The sequence below is a fragment of the Lygodium microphyllum genome, chromosome 11 (assembly GCF_053477565.2).
Source record: "Lygodium microphyllum isolate KBCC chromosome 11, Lygodium_microphyllum_v1.1.10, whole genome shotgun sequence".
Taxonomy (NCBI): domain Eukaryota; kingdom Viridiplantae; phylum Streptophyta; class Polypodiopsida; order Schizaeales; family Lygodiaceae; genus Lygodium; species Lygodium microphyllum.
This window is the reverse complement of record NC_141145.1, coordinates 33269624-33283159: the sequence shown is the minus strand read 5'-3', so window position 1 is coordinate 33283159 and position 13536 is coordinate 33269624. Positions and strand designations below refer to the sequence as shown.

Genomic DNA, 13536 nt, shown 5'->3' with positions numbered 1-13536 from the left:
GTCAATTTTCTAGGCATGGATTAAGGGTTGAATTAATTTTCAAAATTAATTAATTCTGAAAATTAATTAAATGGCTGGAAATTGCTGAAAATGGATTAAGAAAGCTGCCACTTAGCAAAACTTTCCCGTGCAAGTGGGGGAAAGGCTATATGGGGCTGAAGGGAGAGGGAAATCTCGTTTTTTCATTTTGGAGTTGTTGGAAAGAGGTGTCGGACTATTGCTGCCAGCTTCTGGGGCCATTTCCCAGCCATTGGAGACCATTTTGGTGATGGAGATTGCATATTCTTGACCTTGGGAAGCTAGCAATTGCTGCTGATGCACTTTCTCCTGAAGATCACGGTCTCTGATGCTCCTATTGTTGTTGGTGCATCCGTTTGGGGCTGGTACAGCAGGGCAGCAGCTGATTTTTTATCAGTTCTTCGCGACAAATCTCAAAATTTTCTCTCTTTACAGCATTCTCTCAACTCCTTCAGCCTATGCTCAGTCATTCTCAGCAATTCTCACCATTTGGAGGAGATTTCGGCCATTTTTGGTGGGCTGATCTGCAATTTCTGCAGTAAATCCTAATTTACAGCAGAAATTAGGGTTTAACAGCCACCTTGGGATCCGTGCCAGAGATTGAAGGCTCAAGGGACTAAAATCAGCAGCTGATAATTGAAGATTATCAAGGGAATTCAGGAGCCAGTCCATCCCAAATTGATTTGGGGTAGCATTTGGCCAGCCAAGGGTCAAATTGGCGAAGACCCAAAAGGCTTGCTGGTCATTTATGACAGCAAGAGCAATTGGTTAGCAGGAGGAGATTGAAGAATCTCGAGTTGTACTCCTTCCAATTGAATGAAAGCTAAAGAAATACCGCAAGGGGCGCCAATTTTGGGGCCAACAAGGTGTCTCTTGTCCAAGAATGTTATGGTAAAGTGTGCATTTTATTTTATGTGCATTTATTGATTGTTGTAATTAACTCTTAAATCAGGTTATCACCACCCATTCCAAGAAGGAAGGCTGGTTTCAGACACCCATCTTTTTGTGAGCCACAGCTTTTTTATTTACTCTAGCCCAATCTGCATCACACATTAGTGCAAGTTTATCTTCCTGCAAAACATCCTAACAATCCTTTAGGAACAAAATGCCCTGCATACGGTCTTTCCAAAGGTCAAAGCCATGACCATCAAACCATTTGATTTCCATCAAACTCTTGATGTCTGAACTAGAAGAAGTTGCAGCCATTTTATCACGAACACAAGAGTAAATGCACTAAACTGCAAAAGCACAAGCTAAACCAGCAAAATACACTGTTGTTCTTTCACAACCAGGAATAAATCTTTGTTGTTTCTACATGAACCAACCACCACACAGTCAAAAATGCAGAAATTTACCAAATTCTACGCAAATTGAAGGGGATGCAGGGGTAGTGGAGAAGGAGAAGAGAAAGATGCGGGAGAGAAGAGCACACACAATATAGGTGTTGTCAAGAATGATATGACAGTCTTATTGCACTTTCATATTATATAAGAATAAAGAATGGAAGGTCTATGTACATGGGTAGACCCAATGGCCTTTTACCCCAACAACCTCCCACTAAAAGGCCAATGGGCCACGGAGTGAAAAAACAAAGAAAAAGGAAAAGAGACAAGGCGAGGAATCATGATATCTCACCCATCGCCCAATTGGAAAGCAGTTGTGCAATAAGCATCAAGAACCTCTATAGAAGAGTGAAGCGTCTCCAAGTCCATGACATCCGGGAGACGAGCGATCCCACAACTCCATACAGTGGAGCAGTCCAAGAATGCTTCTCATGAAGCAAGCACAACTCATGAGTGCAAGTGTTACATTTATGGTGTAATACTTTGGGGAACAAGTGCGAGAGAAGACCATCCAAGGGCCTTGGGCACCTGAATGGGGTCAAGGAGAGCCTAGAAAGTGAGTGAGTTCTAAAATAGTATAACTCACCTTAAGGAGACGCCTGGCGAGAGAGACAAGACCGGTGAGAAGTCTAGCCAGCACTTCCTAGACATGGCTAGGAGGAGAAATAGAGATGAGTCTCTTGTGCTTTATGACTAAACACAGAGGAGGCACTTATGAGAAGTCTCCTGCATCTAATACTGACCGGCATCTAATACTGGTATCAACGCAATTTCTGTTCCGTTGAAGCGTGATCGGGACCCGTCTCAGCTGCTTCAATCGCACTTCGTCTGCAGCCTTCGTCCCGCTTCAAGTTACAACTGTGGTCGCACTTCATCTGCAATCCTCGTCCCGCGATCACGGTGGGACGGAGCAAGTCGGGCGAACTCCCGTTTTAAGTTACAACAGTGGTCACAATTTGTTCATACGTGACCTGGCAGGGGGATGTTTAATCCCATCCTTGTCTTGCGTTCCTGCCCGATAGGTCTTATTCCCACGCGACCTGCTCAAATTGGCGAAAAGTCACACTGTTCCTCACATCTTTTGCTATCACTAAGCTGTAAAAGCCATCAGCATCTGCCCTATTACTGTAATCAGGGAAGTACCTCATCTTGTACGCAAATTTCTTATATTTGCTTTCTAATTCCGGTGTATTCATGGAGGGGAAAGAGAGAGAGTGGGTAACCGAAGGCTCTAATTCCGGGGACCATCCTATGGTGGATCCCCATGAAACGGAAATTCAAGAAGAACAATGGAAAGAATTTTTTGCTACACAAGAACAATTTGATAATCTAACTGCTCATGTGCAAGCACAAGGGGTTCAAATGGAGTTGCTAACTCAAGCCCTCACAGAAATAAAATATCAATTAGTCTTATTACTAGAAAGGGATAAAGGTAAGGTAGAAACCTCAGACATTCCATCTTCATCAAAAGATCTAGATGTGACTATACGAGACTTTAGGAAATCCCACCAAAAGCTGAGAAATAACCCAATGTTAAAAGATATGAAACCCCCTCAATTTCATGGGGAGGAAAAGGATAGAAATAAAGATACTATCTTTAATTTCCTCCAAAAATGGGAAGATTTGCACAAATTAAAGAATACTCCACCACATCTTCAAGCGCTGAAGGCTAGTTTAACCTTGGGGCCAAAGACATATAAATGGTGGAGAACTTTAAAGGAGACAAATAAAATACCTGAAACTTGGGCTCAATTTGAATCGGTCTTTTTGAAAGAATTCCTTCCTGAAAATGAAATGGAAAGAAATTGGGAAGATTGGGATTTTGTCAGACAAAAGGGAAGACCTTTGCTGACATATCTCGAGAAGTATTGTGAGATAATACTCAAATCGAAGGGAATAGATGAATTTCAAAAGACGAGGATTTATAAGGGGACTAGATAAGGCATGTAAAAAGAAAGTGAAAAGGAGTTCACCTAAGACACTTGAAGAGGCAATTAAATTTGCATTAATCAATGAAGATAATATACGTCTAGGTGCACTCACTAGTCTCACTGATACGGACCCCAAGTCTAAGGAATTTGAAGCCTCAAAATTTGTAGGCAAATTTAAAAGGAAAATGCCATTCCTTAAGGGTAAGAAACAACCCATTGAAAAGAAGCAATATATAAGGCCGAAGTTAAGTCAAGATGACTTTGATAAGGCTAAAAAAAAAAAGGCTGTGTTTCAATTGCCTATCCCCTAACCATGCTGACTGGAATTGCCCTCAAAGGAAAAGGGGGAAGATAAAAGAAAGGATAAGGACAAGGGCAAGGGCAAAGAGAAACCAATCCATGTAGTGCAGACCCTGGAATTAAAGGGGCATGAAAAGTATAAATCTTTAAAGGTCTTGCACAAGGATGTACAACACAGGTATTGTATGTTAACTTCTATGTGGCAACCTACTTTCGGGCCACATGATTTAGTTAGAGTGCATGGATTGATAGCTGGAAAGAGGGTTAGAGTCATGATTGATGACTCTGCCACCCACAACTTCATAAATTATGCACTTGTCAAAAAATTGAAACTTTCCCAACAAACGAGTGGGCATCAGTATGTTGTTCGCATGATGCAAGGTCAGGATAATAAAATATAGGATACAATGGTATCCAATTTGAAAATTGAGATCCAAGGATATAAATATAAACTTCATTTTCAAATTATGAATATGGAAAGAGCCGATATTGCTTTAGAGAGGGAGTGGCTATGGGGATTGGAACCATCCTTAAAGCGTAGTTATCATCATAATACACTGGAATTTGAAAGGGATGGTAAGACTTTTATGATTCAAGGTGAACATGAAGTATCTGATAACCCTTTGATGTGTTCCATTGAAGTTCAAAAGCTGATAAAGAAGGAAGCTTGTGAGCTATATATGTTATGGTCCCTTCCTGTATAGGACACTTTTACTTTTTGTAATATAAAGCAACAATTTTCTTATGTTTGTGAGTTGAATGTAAGTAATGAATTAAGTGGTTTGTTAGATGAATTTAAAGATGTGTTTCCTTTTGATTTACCAAGCGGCCTTCCATCAGATAGGGGTGATTTGTTTTTGTTTTTTGAGCCGGGTGCCTAAACAGACTCAAAGGCGGAACCCTGTGCCACTAGCTTATGATTTCGCTACTTTCTTCAGAACCAAGGTCCTTGGAAGACTCCTCCCAATGCGGGGAGCGTGGGTAGGCACCTAGCACACCGGTTCAAGGGCCCAGGTAGTGCTGGACTCTCATCAGCTAAAACCGCCGATCCCGGTGGGTTCCCTCAAAGGGATGCCATACCCCAAGGTCGAGCGTCGGCTCAAAGGTGGTGTCCCGTCGCACTCAAGCAAACACTGCCTCCCGACAGCATTCGCTTGCTTGAGCGAGGCAGTGTCATCATTGGTACGAGTACGAGCTTGCGCACAAGATCACAGAGAGAGGATATCGTCATCTCCCTACCCGCGAAGGGTAGAGATCACGCATATAATGCTCCCAAGTACGTCGGCATCGCCTTGCTGAGGAATACTGCCATGAGGCGGTGCCCCGGGACAACATTCCTCAAGTGCGACGAGTGCCCACCCAGTTGGGTAAACACACCCCACCAATCTCCCAGATAGGGATAATGTAAATCACCCAATTGACATAGATAGGGATACACACCCTATTTCTAAACCACCTTATAAGCTAAGTGAAACACAGCACTAAGAAGTCGAAAGACAAATTAAGGATTACCTTGATAAAGGGTTTATACAACTCAGCAATTCACCTTGGGCTTTGCCAATTTTATTGGTAAAGAAAAAATATGGTTCCATGCGACTTTGTGTTAATTATAGAGCACTTAATAAAATAATGCTGAAGAATAAATTTCCTATGCCCAGAATGGAAGATCTTTTTGATTAATTACAAGGGGTAAATTTCTTTTACAAAGATTGACTTAAGATCAGGCTACCACCAAGTAAGAATTAAGGCACAGGATGTTCCTAAGATAGCATTTCGTACTAGATATGGACATTATGATTTTTTGGTGATGCCTTTTGGCCTCACTAATGCACCAGCTACTTTTATAAAGCTGATGAATAGTGTGTTACGGCCCTATCTAGGACACCTTGTAGTAGTCTTCTTGGATGATATCTTGATCTTTAGTAAATCAAGAGAAAAACATTGGAACACTTACGATTAGTATTCCAATTGTTAAGAACACATTCTCTTTATGCGAAGAAAACTAAATGTGAATTCTTCGCACAAGAGATCAAATATTTGGGGCATATTATCTCGAAAGAGGAAATCAAGATGGATCCAGAAAAAGTAAGGGCAATTATTGAATGGCCATCTCCAAGGAACTTGGAAGAGCTGCAGATCTTCCTAGGTTTATCTGGATTTTATCGTAGATTCATTCGAGATTATGCCAAGATAGCTATTCCAATGACGGACCAACTTAAAGAGAGAGGGAAGAGCTTTAATTGGGGAACGGACCAAAATGAAAGTTTTCAAAAACTTAAGGTAGCTATTGCTCCAGTCCCAGTACTATTAATTGTGGGTCCCAATTAACCATTCGTGGTTGAAGCTAATGGCAAAGATAAGGCAGTAGGCGCGGTCTTATTACAAAAAGGTCGACCAATTGCTTTTGAAAGCAAGAAATTAGACCGTGCAAAACGAAATTATTCTATTTATGAGAGGGAGTTGTATGCAATAATACATGCAATGAAGAAATGGAGGCACTATCTATACGGTGCCAAACTTTTGATCTTGTTGGATAGTGAAAGCATTAAGTGGCTTAATGACCAACCGGATCTACAAGGGCGTAAAGCCAGATGAGCCAAACTCCTCCAAGAGTTCAACTACGAAATAAGGTATAGAAAGGGAAAGTACAATATAGTGGCTGATTCACTCAGCAGAATGCCTATCATAAATGAATTAAGTTTTACTCAGTTCACTTCCGATTTACTTGAATCCTTAAAAGGGAAATTCCAAGTTGATCCGACATATTCCAACATATGGGAAGCAATAGAAAATGGGGATCCAAATGGAAGGGCCTCCACTGAGAAACAAATATCTAAGGATGTTCAACAAGGAAATGGAGCATCAGGGGTTGCTCAAATGGGATTCAAGTGGAAGAATTTTACCATTGATAATGGTTATTTACTCTACAAGGGTAGGGTATGTGTCCCGAAAGATGATGAAATAAGGTGCCAGATACTCTTTGAGTGTCATGATACCCCTAGTGCACGACATCCAGGAGTTAATAAGACTTATAATCTTATTAAAAGGCAATTCTATTGGCCTAGAATGAATAAGGACGTCCTTGACTATGTGGTCAAATGTAATAAATGCCAGGTTAATAAAGCTGAAAGATTGAAAATGGGAGGACTTCTCCGCCCATTAGAGATTCCTTCGGAAAATGGGAGAGTATCTCCATGGACTTTATTGTCGCGTTACCCAGAACACAAAGGGGGCACGACTCTGTGTGGGTGATTGTGGATAGGTTAACCAAAATGGCTAGGTTTATTCCAACTTTAATTGATGTTAGAACACCAGAATTGGCTAGATTGTTCATAGAGAATATATACCGATTGTATGGCCTTCCGGCAAATATAGTTTCTGATCGAGATAGAAATTTTGATAGTCAATTTTGGCGTGCTGTATTTAGGAAGTTGGATACTAAACTTAGCATGAGTACGGCGGAGCACCCGCAAACTGATGGGCAAACTGAAAGGGTTAACCAAATCCTTCAAGATATCCTCAGAGCATATGTGAGTAAAAGGCAAACTAATTGGAAAGAGTATCTACCGATAGCAAAGTTTGCATATAATAGTACCAAGCACTCTTCCACTGGATATAGTCCATTTATGCTTATGTATGGGTTTCAGCCCAGAGCTCCTCATGCAGTAGGATTGCATAAGGAAAAGGTTCAAGCAGCCAAGGACTTTTTGGAGGATATGAATAATATGTTAAAACTTGCTCAAGAAAATATTAAGAAAGCTCAAAATCGAGCAAGAGCTTATACAGATTCTCATCGAAGAGACATCTCCTTTGAGGAAGGAGAATTGGTCTATCTTAAGGTGCCTGAACAAACTAAAACCATGAAAACGGGACGATGTCCAAAGCTTTCGCCTAGGTATTGTGGTCCTTTCACAATACTGAAGAGGGTGGGGAAAAAGGCTCACAAGCTCCAACTAACTGTTGGTAGTAAAACACATCCAGTTTTTCATGTAAGTAAGCTAAGAAAGAAGCTGGGTAATATAAATAATCTAATCTTAAATGATAACATTGAGGAGCTATTACATAGCCAATCTAATCCACATGAACCAGAAAGAATTTTAAATGTTCGTAACAGACGAACAAGGAATACCATTTATCAAGAATATCTGGTCAAATGAAAAGATTGTTCAGAAGAAAGCTCAACATGGGAGCGAGTAAGTACTTTAAGGAAAAGGTTTCCCAATTTACAGTTTGACCTTCCAAGTATTGTTTTCGAGGACAAAACCAATTCTTAAGGGGGAGGAAATGTTACATTTATGGTGTAATACTTTGGGGAACAAGTGCGAGAGAAGACCGTCCGAGGGCCTTGGGCACCCGAATGGGGTCAAGGGGAGCCTAGGAAGTGAGTGAGTTCTAAAATAGTATAACTCACCTTAAGGAGATGGCTGGCAGGAGAGACATGGCGGGTGAGAAGTCTAGCCAGCACTTTCTAGACGTGGCTGGGAGGAGAAACAGAGATGAGTCTCTCGTGCCTTATGACTGAACACAAAGGGGCCACTTATGAGAAGTCTCCCGCATCTAATACTGACCGGCATGTAATAGCAAGGCTGTAATGCATAAGCATCAGAGGAGCGCATAGCATCAGCATGGCACATAGAAGATAGCTGAGAGCACATAGACTCTCCAAAGTCAATCATAGAAGAAGGGCCAGCATCCCGGACACATGTCAAACAAGGTCTCAAGATAGTATGCGGCCTCAGCGAAGCGAAAGACTAACATACAGCTGTAACATCAACCATAAAGTGCACTGAACGTGCATCAAGAGGCTTGAGAGATGTCTGCACCTCATAAAAGATAGCATGACGACTGCGTATAACCTGTTGGGCATCCAAGGAATACATCTACGTGGCATAGGCATATCTGGCATACATACAAATGCCTGGCAATCAAACATCCTCAAGTAATCATAGGAGGATCTCATACCACTCCATGCCTCATGTGGGGTAATACCATCCAAAGTCAGACACGGTGTCCTATTAAGCAAGTAGACTGCCGTCATAAGGGCCTCAACCCAAAAGCCATAAGATAACCCAATTGTGGTAAGCATAGAAGCAATGTTTGCCTATAGAGTCAGATAAATGCCATGAGCAATCGCATACTACCGTGGGCATAGGAAATCAATGCCAGACTGCTGACAATAGGACTCAAAGCTAGGAGAGAGAGCAAGACTCTCATAATCCATCTGCAAGCACCTAGACCTGCAACCAATAGAATTCATAAACCTATCAAGCATAACTGCAGCACCCTCAATCCGTACCAAGGGAAAAGCCCAAACACGATGGGTAGCATGATCCACGAAGGTCATAAAGTACGATGCTCCACCAAGTGACTGGGAAGGCATAGGTCCATATACTGCACAATGGACAAGATCAAGAGGATCATGCCTCTCATGATCGCCATGAGTCAAAGGGGCTCTACAGGGACCATAAGAACAATCAGGGCAAGCATCAAGATCTGCATGTGATATAGGAGGCAGCAATGAGTCTGAACGAGACAAAATCTCCATCTCTCTGTGGTGTATATAGCCTAGGCAATAATGCCATAACAATACATGTGGTATCCGGATAACTGCAACCATAGAATCTCCCACATGAGAGACATGCATTGGGTAATGAGAATCAACTCTAGAACCTCTGGCCAAAACCAAGCAACCACGACAGATCTTCCATGATCTATCCTGAAGAGAAACAAAGTAACCTGCATCATGCAACTGACTGACAGAAATCAAGCTCTTACTAAGCATGGGAACATGTAAAACATCCCTAAGCGTAAGAGAAGTCCCATTAGACAAAGCTAGGTGTATGTCCCCTGCACCAACAATAGCATAAGACTGCTCAAGGCCCAAATCAATACATCCGTCAACCTCCCTGTAAAAAGAAAACCATGCTCTATAAGGGGTAACATGACAAGAGGCTGAAGAATCCAACAGCCAATCAAAGACATAGGCCTGATCATTGAGCAAGTAAGCTATAGGGAAACTAGATGACAGGAGGACATACTCAACTACATCATCATGGATAACTGTATGTACCTCACCACTAGAAAGAGTGGTAACACCTGCTGCATCATTGACTCTCTGCTCATGTGGAGTTAGTCTTGTCTCTGCTACTCTCTAATCCGTCTAAAACATTTTCTTTTAACATACCCAAGCTTTCCACAATGGAATCATACAACATCTATAACTAAAGAACCTGTAGAAGACGACAAGGAATCCAAGTCATCATGAATAGGGCTATCCATAGTATCCACAAAACTCAAGAAGTTGAGAACTGTACCAGCAAAGGAAACCTGCTCATAAAGACAATCATTTGCAAGTGCATCAATGGTAGAAGCATGCTGCAAAGGCTCCTGAAACCTCAATGGACGAGAGAACATAAAGGCATCAACCAAGGATACAAAAGCTCCCATATGAAGAAGAGTCGTAGCCATCTCCATGACCTAACCAACCATAATACAATAAAGCATAAGACATCTGTCATAAGAGCATACAGTATTTAGCCATGAAATCCGCCCATAACCATGTGCATACGCATAACTCTACAATGCATCATGCCACGTAGAAACATCCAAGTCAACTAAAGACCGACAAGAAGCAAAGCATCCTGCAAGAGTCAAGCTCCAGGAGAAGCCCAAACATCTGTACAACAACATCCAAATAAGCGGCTCTGTAAGGCACAAGATAGTAGACAAAGTGCATAGCCGGGTAAACATGCGTAGCATCTGCTCTCTAACATGCACGGGCAACAAGAGCCCAACTAGCATAGAGGCTAGGCAACAAAGAAGCAAGAAAGCCATAACTGTATCCCAAGCACTGTAAAGTCCACTAATCGACCAAATAACCCGCAATAAATCCAAGCACCAATGAGCACAGAATGCTCAATAAAACTTTGCCAAGACAATGAAGCAACTCTGCTCAATACATGTCTACATCAACCAAACATCCAAGGATCCATAACATTGGAGCATAAGGCCAAGTAGCATCCAAGGTCGTAACGGAAAAAGCCAAATCAATGTCCAAATGTTCTAGTCTTGTCAAGCCCAAACATCTACCATACTGCAGCCGAATCCAAAAGCATCCATCAAGACATAAACCCACATGGGTAGCCTAGGCATAAGCAGTCATAAATGAAATGCCAATTGCAAATAAAAAACGACAGTGAAGCATAAAATTGAGCTCTACTTCTTGCTCAAAAGTATTCCAGGAGCAAAAAAAACCATATGGCATCATCCAAATACATCAATACATAACCCCAAATAGCTGGAAGCACCCCCTAACCAATAGGCATAACCCAACTCTAGCATAAATAGCTTCAGCCTTGAAGTTTTCAGCAATAAAGAAATGTCCAAAATTGAGCAAGCAATGGCTCAATCCAAGCTCAAAACCATAGGCAAACCATAGGCATACTTTCCCATATATATAGGCAACAAACGGGCTTAATCGGGTATCAAATGACTATATAACATAAGCATAAAATGTAATGACAAGGGGCTTCCCTGTTTTGGGCAGCCTATGGATTGTGTAAAACAATCAATAGCTGAGCAAATTCAGCCCCAAAAGCATCTCACATCTTAGACATATATTCCCTTAGCATTCGGGGAGCATTCGGGACCAACCAGTGTCAGAGGGGTTTTTTTCGAAAGGTCGAATCCACCGAGGATCAAAAGTAGAAGGAAGTAGAGATAGGAGATGGAAGAGAAGAAAGAGAATAGACAAGAGGTAAACACGACAAAAACAAAGCACAATAAACTGAATCAATATGTATTGAAAAAACCTGGAATCTTTGCACTACTCAGAAACAATCTCCAGGCAATAGAACTCCTAGAGCTTCTTCATAGAACCAAACGTGCATCAAAATTACAGCTCCTTCTCTGCTGCTCGGAACCTAAATCTGATGGCTATGTTGGCTCCGAAAGGGGAGTAAAACCCCGGGACTTTGCACACCTGCTCACAGATCTCCCAAATCACTCCTCCTTTCAATTCACAATACAGTTTTCAGCCTATTTACAGCGATCGCGACGCGCGCGATTTCACAACTTTCTTTTTGCATGCCATCCTAGTCTAGAAGCTTTTCTAACTTTTTTGGATTTTTACAATAAATAATATCAAAAATAGACTAAAATTATCCAAAAATCTAGTATTTTTGAATAATCCATGCACCTCACACTAATACTAATGACTCAGATCACATTGACTCTCTTGATCAATAAGAAGTCGGATGATGATGCATTCCAGAGTTTTTCACACCGTGTCCGCATAGTGGCACGACACCGGGCAACCTATGTCAATGCCAAAGTGGTCCAAATATAAAATGCTAATGTAGCACTACTGTGGGCTACCTGTAAACTGTATATAACAATCCCAAATCTGAAATAAATCACATCAATGCTCAATGCCAAGCTTGAAGACCAACGCCAAGGTTGAAATCAAGCTTGGTCTACCACCTGTTACCCGCTGTTGCCCGGACCGTCACACATGGTGGTTGTGCTGGCCTGGTCGCCCCTCTCGCGTTGGTCATGTCTACACAGTCGTCTACACCGTCACATCATGATTGCTGGTCATCGTGAGTCCAACATCCGTCGCCCCACTACCATACACCTGCTCGTCACCTGAATGCTGCCCTGTCGCCCAACTGCTGATCTTCAACACAACTTGTGTTGAACATGCCTTATGGCTCAAGCTGCTTGTGCCATGGTCTCAGGAAGTTCACGAAATCTGTGCTTTGATACCATTTGTTGTGGAACTCAACTGAGAGTGATAGAAGTTTGAGAAGTGAGCGTGAGAATGTGACGGCTGGAGAGAGTGAGAGTAGAGTGAGTACGATGCGATATGAGTGTACCAACAATGTGTTGGTACACAAAGAATAAAATGTATTTATAGTTAGGGCACGTGAGGGTGCATTCACATGTACAGCTAAATAATGTGCATGTACTATACACGGAGGTTAAACCAGGCCTTTATCCCAACAGAGGGGAGGAAAGCCATTGGTGTACCCTTGCCTCCATATGTGAAACTTAGTGCAGATGACAACCCTGCATCTAATGATGGAAAGGCTGAGATGGCCAAGATTCCTTACGCTTCAACTGTTGATAGCTTGATATATGCCACGGTTACTACACGTCCTAACATTGCATTTGCAGTGAGAGTGGATAGTAGACACATGTCACGTCCTAGCAAAAAGCATTGGAAAGCAGTGAAGGGTATCATGAGATACCTTAAGGGCACAAAGGACTTGTGCATCTGCTTTGGGAAGCATAAGTCATCTATTGTTGGCTTCACAGATGCAGACTATATTGGTCATCCTAATTGCAAGAAGTCTACTTCAAGATAGGTGTTCACGTTCACAGGAGGAGTAGTCTCTTGGATATCCAAGCTGCAAAAGTGTGTTGCATTGTCTACTACAAAGCCAAAGTATGTGGCTACCACTGAGGCATGCAAGGAGACTTTATGGTTTTCACGTCTGGTGAGAGAGCTTGGCATTACAGAGGTTTCTATCCTCCACTGTGATAGTCAGAGTGCTATCATGCTAGCACGGAATCCTATCTTTCATGCAAAGACAAAACACATACAAGTGAAGTATCATTTTATTAGAGATGTACATGACAGCAAGAGTATTGAGCTTGTCAAGGTACATACAGATGATAACCCTACAAACCTTCTCATGAAGGGTCTTCCAACAGAGCAATTTGCTCATTGCCGCCAGATGATGGGGGTTGGATAGTATATGTGTATTTCAGCTTTGTACATACATAGACTTAGCTGATTCTTTCCTCTACCTTCAGGCACATTGCCTTTAGGTGGGAGGTGTTGGGAATAAAGGGTCACCGTGCCTTTTACGGCGTTCGGGTGTGCACACACCCTTACACATGTACTTTATATATATTATCAAAAAACCTAAAGTGGTACA

The 13536-nt window shown here is 41.9% G+C and overlaps 1 protein-coding gene across 6 annotated transcripts in view; it reads right to left on the bottom strand.

The window, feature by feature from the left end:
* LOC148028686 (Met-10+ like family protein / kelch repeat-containing protein) overlaps window positions 1–13536 on the bottom strand; it is a 98259-nt gene that overhangs the window by 32430 nt on the left and 52293 nt on the right. The gene's annotated exons all lie outside the window — the stretch shown is intronic.